Source organism: Apium graveolens, chromosome 5 (assembly GCF_009905375.1).
Source record: "Apium graveolens cultivar Ventura chromosome 5, ASM990537v1, whole genome shotgun sequence".
Lineage (NCBI taxonomy): Eukaryota > Viridiplantae > Streptophyta > Magnoliopsida > Apiales > Apiaceae > Apium > Apium graveolens.
This window is the reverse complement of record NC_133651.1, coordinates 156,250,063-156,259,638: the sequence shown is the minus strand read 5'-3', so window position 1 is coordinate 156,259,638 and position 9,576 is coordinate 156,250,063.

The following is a 9,576-nucleotide window of genomic DNA, read 5'->3' as shown; positions in this document are numbered from 1 at the left end:
TACACCTATAGATCTTTCAAACTATGTCACTAAATCCTATCTTGAAGAGCAGTTGGCTTTCAAAGACAGCTATCTCAAAGAACAGCTAGCTATTAAAGATCAACATTTTCAAACAGAACTATCTCTCAGGGATCATCAGATCGCCAGTCTTTCCGATTAAATTGAACATCAACAAGCAGCATTCGCTAGTTTACGGGAATTCGTTGAGCGATCTCTCTCTTATACAGGTGAAGGAAAAGCAATTTCCAACACTGAGCCAAAGATCTCAGTTAGCAAGCAAGCGCCTATCCCGGTCTCATCTGACACAACTCTTGCCAGTACTGGGCCAATGACCTCAGTCAGCAAGCAACTGCCTATTTCTCTTGAGATCCCTGTTTCAACCTTACATGCTCAATCAACAACAGCTCTGAAGGATAACCCAACTGAGGGGGAGAAAAGGGTAGTAGAACAAGAAAAAGTAGATGTTGCTGTTAATCTACTTCAAGATTCCTTTCAGTCTGCTGGTACTTATGATGAATTTGGAGATGAGATTAAGGAAGAACTAGAAGAGAGAATTGATGAAAGGGTGTTCCTTAAGGAAAGATTTTCTAAGGAGAGTGTAACATCTCAGAGGGAGCAGTAAAGACATCTGAGCCAAATCATCACAACTCAGAGAAATCTGTTGTCTTAGATATATGCTCCAAAACCCTTATTCTCTGAAGATGAACTAGAAGAAGGTGAAATAGATGAAAATGATGTTTCGATGGGGTGTGAGCCAAGATTCGAGGAAGTGGCTTCGAAAGAAAGGAAGTTCATATCTGAGGATGAAGAATTGGAAGATGAAGATGCTTTCTCAGACGACTGTCTGTTCTATAGACTTCCAGAGAAAATAAATTGTTCTTATATAGAGATTCAAGAAGAAATGGAAAGATCAAAAGCAAGAATTTAAAGAGCTATTCAAAGAAGGAGGAACAAAATAGAGAGAGAAGCATAACTTCGAGCTAACATGAAAGGAAGTAAATAGGAAGATATAAAGAAGAAGATGGACAAACTAGAAACATATCATTATTCAGACCCTGGTAACTCTAATCTGCTGAGAACTGTGGAACATTGCAGAAAGGAGTATGAAAATATCCATGAGTTTTATGATCAGTTCAGCAAAATAATTACTGAAACTATTGTGAACATTCTGAAGAATGGATGGAAGATCACTATCAATCACAGAGATGGTCTACAGATGAAAGTATCTACTAGTGTGTTGAAGAAGTTGAACATTGTTGAACTGTTTGTCCTAGCTTCAAAAATCCCATGGTTGAAATCGAATGAGAATGAATATTTCAGAGACAAACTTTGGAGAATGATGATGAATGTATCTCCTCAAGCCTTTTTGTATCCATTCGTGATCAAAGTAGTTGCAGATGGAAGGTTGCAAAACATCACTATGTCTGACCAACATCTGAGATCCATTCGATATCACGCAAAACTGGAGGCACCAGTATAACGACTCGTGTATTTTTATTTTATTTCTAATATTTGAAAGTGTAATAAAGGTTTAAGTAAATAAATAAAATGTGTGTATTGGTTTTGGCAGCAGTTATGGGTTGTTATTTAATTATTTATGATTGCTGTTATATGAGATTGAATTGTGTGATTTATTAATGGGATATATGATTTTAGTTTTGCTTATAAAAGTGATTTTATTGTAGTTTTAATTTCATAAATACTTGGATGATTTTTTTTAAAATTAGTTTTATAATTTTATAATGTTGATAATTATTTTTAGGACTTTATAGAATTGAGAAATCAAGATTTTATTAATTACTTATTTTTAAATGATTTTCTAATTGTATTTATTTGTAAAATCCATAATTAATTATGGAAATCTTCAAAAATTACGAAACTCATATTTTATGAAGGTTATAATATTCGGAGAATTTTAAAATTATTTTGGGAATTTTCGGGAATCGTTTCACCAGCGCGTCGTTTCGTTATTTGTTAAAAAGCGGGTACGAAGAGCACCTTAAAAAGTTTTTTAAAAATTTCGAAATTCACGTTTTATAAACTCCAGGATATTTATGGCATTTTGGAATTATTTTTGCAATTTTCTGAAATTATTTTTCGTACACCCAAATTCGTTAATTTCAATTCCGGGACAAATCGAACCATAAAAACCCTCGTATTTATCTACTACGTGTTAGGTTACTACAGCAGGAGGACATGGTGTTGTAGTTTTGCAGCAGCTGTTAATCAAAAGGAAAAAAATATATAAACCCCCTCCCTTTTTTCTTTCTATTCGTCCCTGTTCAATCTCTTTGTCTCTCCTCTCTTTCCTGTTTCTTCTTTCACTTCCGTTTCTGCTGTTGCTTCGGTTTTCCGGCACCTTCGTGACCCCGCTTCATTTTCCGGTTGCTCTGTTTCTGATAATTATTTCGGTTGTTGCTTCCAGTTTCGTTGTGGTTCACTTTGCTTGCATATGTATATACTTATATGTATATGTATGTGTTGTGTTGTGTGTGTAATTGTGTTGTGTGTGTTGAGTGGTGGCAGAAGGCCGCACTGCCGCTTGTGTTGCCGCCCTGTTTGTGGTTCTGCGATGCATTGGCGCATGTTGATTTCTTTGGTTCCTGTTCTATTGGTTTGGATATTGGGCCTGCAGTTTGGGCCGATACATTTGGGCCTTTTTCTGTTGGGCCGAGATTATGCAGTTGGGTTTGATTATTATTATTTCCTGCAGGAATTATAGAGTAAAATTCGTGATATTATTAATTCACATGGGAAAATACTTATTAATAAATCGGTGGAATTTATTTGGATACCCGAATATTTCGGGCACCAATAAATTTTGCCGCTGTACCGCGATGACTCGTTACGAGCGGACGGTGGACGGTGATGACGATGTTCCGAGTCCTAAATTTTATAAATAAATAAAAGGATTACGTAAAATATTTTCGGACTTAAATAATTAATTGTGATTGGTGTTGGGATGTAAGTTGTATAAAATGATAAAATAATATTGTGGATTGTGTGATTGTTGACGTCGATTATAATCGACGGGTAGTCTTATAAATAAATAGGATGCTGCCAAAATTTTTCTAAAAATATATTTGAAAATGTACGTGTTACCCCTAGCAATATTCCGACTACGTGACTATGTGATTACGGGTTTATGTGTATAATAATAATACGAGTCGGGTTATCGGATTGAGTTGTTAGAATTTGAGGATATCAAGCATGTCGGTGTAACTGATTAGGGTATTCTGTATTGTAGATCCCGATCGAGTTTTCCCAGGATTAAAGTCAGCGTGAAAGCTACTTAGGGTTTTGTAAAGTTGCAAGGCAAGTACCCCTGACCATTCTTTTATGGTTCAGTGCATATGAATAACTAAATGTTTTATTCTCGTAATAAAACAGAAACGTTTAAAGTTACGTATCCCCCGTATTTGAAAATATTGTTTAAAATTATGTTTTGGGGAAAAGTAACTTCTGAAAATACCTATCTCTAAATGTGATTAAAACAAAAAGAGAATTTGAATAGTGTGCTGTGACAGAATTGATTTTGAAAAGAGATAGGTAAAAGTGATGATTTTGAAAACTGGATTAAAACGATCAGATATGGGATACGTTGGGGCCAGAGTAGGCCTATTGAGGTGGCGAAAGAGGCTAATTCGGTTGCGCGCACTGTATAACCGATTAGTCCAGCAGGTTAGAGACCTAGCTAGTCTCTGAGTTCCGGAACAGGTAAATGAGATGGCGGTTGGAGCCATAAATGAGATGGCAGTTGGAGCCATAAATGAGATGGCAGTTGGAGCCGTCTGGTATTGATAGCCTAATCAGCTGTCTTCACATATCCATTACATATCTGATTTGGGTTTTGTGATTCCCGTAAGGGTACGAATAGTTGATACATAAATTTTATAAGTCTGACTAGCATGCTAAAATTTGACTCTGGTGTTTTTACAGTACACTGCTATGTTGTTTTGGTAAAGCATGCTAGTTAGTGATATCCAGTTTCCTCTGATTTTGTTGCATAATGTTGATATCATGATTGCAGTTCTGTTCCTATTATTGTTACATCACTGTTTTATTCTGTTATTCACATATTGGTACTGCTGAGCAATTATGCTCACCCTTGCAAACTGTTATGTATATTTCGCAGATGCCTAGAAGATCAGTCAGACCGACGTATGTTCCTGCCCGTACTAGACCCGGCTCCTCTGAGGTAGTTTGTATCAGGCCATGAGGTCTGAAGAGTTGCTGAATAAAGTTAGTGTGTCTTAGATGTTGAATAAAGAGTTTGTAATAGTGAGAACCTGAATTCTACTTGAACTTGGATCGGATCTTGGTTTGGGGTCAAGTTAGTATATTTAATAATTGTGTTTAGTGACGTCAACTCCTGACCCCGGGGTTGAGGTCGTCATAACCAGGATTCAAGAGATCAGAAGCAGACCTTAAAGCTGCTAAAGTTCTATATGCCTACAGACTCAATGACAAAATAATCAGAGATACAGAGAAGGACATGAGGAAAGTTGGAAGAGCTTATCATGAGATAGTGCTAATCAATGGAGAACCAGAAATGAATCTTCTAAAAGATAGTAAACCTATCATCAGCACTAACAGTGAAGGGTAATGTTAGTCCCTTAACAATATGACAAGAATTACAGAAGGGGGTTGAATGGAATTCTTGAAACTTTTTCTTGAAATAAAAATGTTCTAACTCGAATATATATAAGTGTGAATTGATTAGCCCAATGCGGAATAGTTACTTAAATGAATCAAAACACAAGTAATTAAAAACAAGATTCTTTAAAAACTTTCTGGTGTATTTGAATGATTCCACCAGAGATATATAATATATATCGAGAGAACCCTGTGTGCAAAATGCTCACAGCTGCTTACAAATATTGAACAACTAAGAATGTAGAGAAATGCTAAGAATTCTGCTTACAAATGTTTCTCTGCTTATTTCTCAGATAGTTCCTTAGTTGCTACTTCTTGGTTTATATATCACCAAGATTATAAAGTAATAAGACATGATAATAAAACAAAAACTATCTAGTCTATTACAATGCTAGTTCAATACTCTATTCCAGCATCTTTGAATATCTTCATAATAGCATGGAAATGGCAATGCTTCTTTGTTCTCGAAAGCCCAGTTGAATAGGCTACCACATTCCATTTGCATACACTCGACGCATGTGACTGTGTTGTCACTGTCAACAGATATTTGAATTCTTTATATGTCGGGTTCATGATCATCCGTCGAGTTATTGATCATCCGTCGGGTTGTTGATCATCCGTCGAATTCATTATTGTTTATCCGTTGAGTAGCAATCAGGTACTTGACTTCATTTCACTTATGCAGAATTACAAGACATCATCTATGTACAATTAATCAACCTATTCTGCATATCTAACTAATGTCAACATGACTTAAGTACTACTACAGATTCTAAACAATGTGTATGCAGAAATGTGCTACAGACTTATTGTTACATAAGCTACTCACTCGATCAAAGGTACAAACCCCTAAACTCTAATGAGAAGCCTATAAAAGGCTGAACAAAAGGAGTTTTAGGGGTTACTTCATCTCTGATATACGCACATATACACACACCACAATATATTCGTATAATTCTCATTTTAACCTTTTCTCCTTCAAAACCCCTTCTCATTCTCACACCGGAGGTGCTGCGGGGACGCCACCCCCCCTCCGGTTCTGTTTTGTAGGTGCCCACCTCACAGCTACACCACAAACCGCCATCATTCATGTCCAAATGGAGCTTGAGTCCGGGTAGAACAAGGAGAGGACCCCGAGGTGATCAGAGATTATTAGGGTCTTTGCTACAACCTCAACAACTTGCCTGTATAAATTGTTAACACCCTCTCGATAGTACTAATAAACCTGAGGACACGCTCATGCTCCTCTCTAGGAAACTCTAAAAAGAGCAGGCAAAACTTAATTTAGCGACCATATATGTGTGACTTATATCTAAGGTGCTAAAAATAGATAAATACGCTTCACTTGCATCTAAGGTGCTGCCGATATTAATATCTTGATCAGTTCCACTACTATTAAAGAATACCGCATTACTTCTGTTTGGCTGTTTTCCCTTATCTTTGTGCGTAATAGATATATAGTGACGATAAATTTGAGAAGTGAGGTGCTTTTTTTAAAACGATAAAATCTACCCTAGTTTCTGATATTTTGTTGATCATGCACTGCTTGATTTCTCTATTCCAAAAATATCACGGCCTTGGTTGGAACCTAGAACTAAGAATTTTTTTTGTCTTAGTCATATTAGGAGTTTAATTTTCATATTGTAAAACTGTACCAAAAGTACTGGTCTAGGGTCTCCAAATTTATTAATTTTGCGTGCTCAAAATTTCAACTCTTTTCAGTAGCTTCATTTTTGGAAAAACTGATAGGATAACTTTTGGTTTTAATAAAGAATATTTGGAGAAAATTGTATGCTGCCTACTGCCTAGGAAGCTTGTGGTTAAGTAGTCAACCTCGTAATAGGGTTGCAACTTATTTCTAGAAAACAAACTTTCTTCCTTATTTACGTTGTAAAAATTGTATTATACAGTATTATTGATCCTTTGGTTGTAATTGCGCAAGATGAGCAAATAGAGAACTTTGGTATCTTGATCTTTTATTGGTTTCCTTTTACACCAAAATATACATAAATTGTATTGGTAGCTGAATTTTTTATAATACAATTAACAAATATTATCCTATTAATTAATGCTGATGAGAAACTTTGGGCTCTATAAGCAGTTCTTAAATGACGTATAATTGACAATGAAAGTGTTCAGTCACTGTATATATCTTATTTTGTTCTCCCTTATTTCAGCTGCACTTCTTAGACCTAGCAACGTTCCGTATCGTGTATAAACGTTCTGTGTACTTTCGTATTTTCGTGTACCAAACCTTAAACCCGAACCCGACCCGGATTTGCATTCGTGTACCAATTTGTTGACACTAACTCAGAATTAATATATTCGTGTTTACCCGCTTTAATACACTAAAGTACACAGATTATATACAAAAAGTATTAATTATTAAAAAATGTCATAGATAATTAAATGTTGAAGTACTCACCCATGTAGTCAACGAACAATAAAATATATTTTAATGTTTACAATTATATATATATATTATTTAGGAATAGGTAAAATTAACATTCGGTATTTATTATATATATGTATATTATATATTTTAAAAATTTTAATTATTTATTTATTCCGTGTACTTTCATTTCGTGTCGTGTACTTATATTGGAAACCCAAACCCGACACTAATTATATTCGTATTTTTTCGTATTCGTGTACTTTCGTGTTGGTGTACAAAATTTTCAAACCCGAACACTAATTATTCGTGTCGTTTCTATGACGTCCTCCAATCCCGGGTCAGAAGTTTGGTGTTCACAACATACATACATACTCAATATATAAATACCTGCGTATGAAAGTAATATATGCAAAGACCCTTCTTACCATAACCATGGATTGCAATAGTTTAAAGTATGAAAACAAGCCACAACCTTAACTTTTATTACATCGTACCAAATCCCAACTAGTTCCGCTTACAACTGATAATGATATCATTCTTACAATCTTACATAACTCATCTATATTATAAAGCTCCTGCTAACTCGTTCCATCTTATCCTGGAATCCTAGCTCGCACACTGGACTGTGAATCCTCGTTATCAACCATTTCCTTTTCAACTGTAAAATAACATGACAGATTGCAAGAGTGAGCTAACTAGCTCAGCAAGTCATAATAGCAATAACTGAGGTTCAGCAATGATCAGTTAAAATGATTCATAAGAATCAAGTTTCTGGATAAGCAATGAATAGAATTGGATATCATTTTTATTTTAAAAAAAAATCAAGGTTAGGCTGCTGATCAGTCACGCACTAACCCCGAGCAAGGCTCCCGGCTTTGCTCTATATACTGGATCCAAGGCACGCATTAGCCTAATATGACCACGAATCTGGTCTGACCACAAATCTGGTCCACATTTATAAAACTATCCAATTCTAAAACAATTCCTTAGAAATACCATTGCAATTCAATAAAACAGAATCATAATCAACATTGATAAAGCATTTATCTCAGAACATAAAACATTTCACAGGTATCACCAAGATATGTCAAGGTGTAAATATGAAGAATGACTTTAAGCCTGATGAAAAATCAAGTATCGGAAGAACAATGGTTCAAAGATAATACATGGTATTGACCTTTGATGTGTTAGGGTATTCCAGGGTGTATAAGTTTTTGCGTACTCAAGAAATTCTGTTGAAATACTTGGTTTATGGTGTGTATGTATTTGTGGAGTAGCATCGTATATGTCTAGCTCGTATTTGAGAATTCAACAATTAATGGTTTATGAAGAATAAGGCTTATGGCTCAAGATCAATAAGAATCAGGGTTTATGGTTGAATAGTTTAAAACGCTTGCAATATAAAATAAGATTTATTTTGAGTAATAGCAACATGTTATGAGAAAATTCAGAAATATTCGCAATATATCTCGAAGAAAGGTTCAGAAAGACTTGCCTTATCATAGATGATTTCCAACTTTACTTGTACTCCTCTAACAGTTTTACTCATCAATCACTTTTCTTCTTTTTCTATGCCTTGCTTCTATTCGTCAATCACTTGCCTTCTCTTTCTATGCTTCAATTCTATCTACGAATCATTGACTTTCTCTTTTTAGGCATCGCTTACTCTGCTAGGCATCATAATCATCTATCAATACTCCATCTCATACTATTCTAATCGTCACACAGCCGTCATAAGCTTTTATCTACCCTTCGTTTTACCCAAATCCGATTTACGGATTGAAAGTTATGACCAAAACGGTCAAAAAATAACCACATAGGTATATAACACATTAATCAGATAACACGTAGCACATAGCACGCAAGATATTCAATCAAAATAATTTTTCAAAGAAGATTCGGGGTCAAAATGATTTTCTAGATATTTATTACGAATTTTTGAACATTTTTCGGAATTAAAATTGGACTCCGAATCATTTTATAATTAAATAATAGGGTTCGAACACCCGAACTCGGAACTATTTTTCAGAATTTTTAAACCAATTTTAAATAATTAAATCTAATTATTAAATCAATTAAAATCAATTAATAATTAATTAAATTAATAAATTAATAATTAATTAATCGATTAATTAAAATAATTAAAAATTAATTAAAATTAATTAATAAAATAATTTCGATTTGTTTTTGAATAAATAAATAATTAAAATATTTTTTCTGAATTTAAAATAAATAGATAAATAATTTTCTCATTTTTAAAATAACAGAATATTATTTTTGAAATATTTTTAAACAGGAGGGACTAAATTGTAATTTATGTGAAAGGTGGGTGATGAAACTGAAGTTTCACCACCACCTTCCATTTCCGCCACCGGCAGCCATGGCCGCCGCCATCAAGCTCGCCGGCGGCAACCCCCAACTGCCCAGATCTGCACCAAAAGGTGCAGATCGCCTCGTCTGTTTGTCCTGGGCCCAAAACCATTGTTAAAACGTTCAATAAGAAGCTAAACTCGCCGGAAAATCCG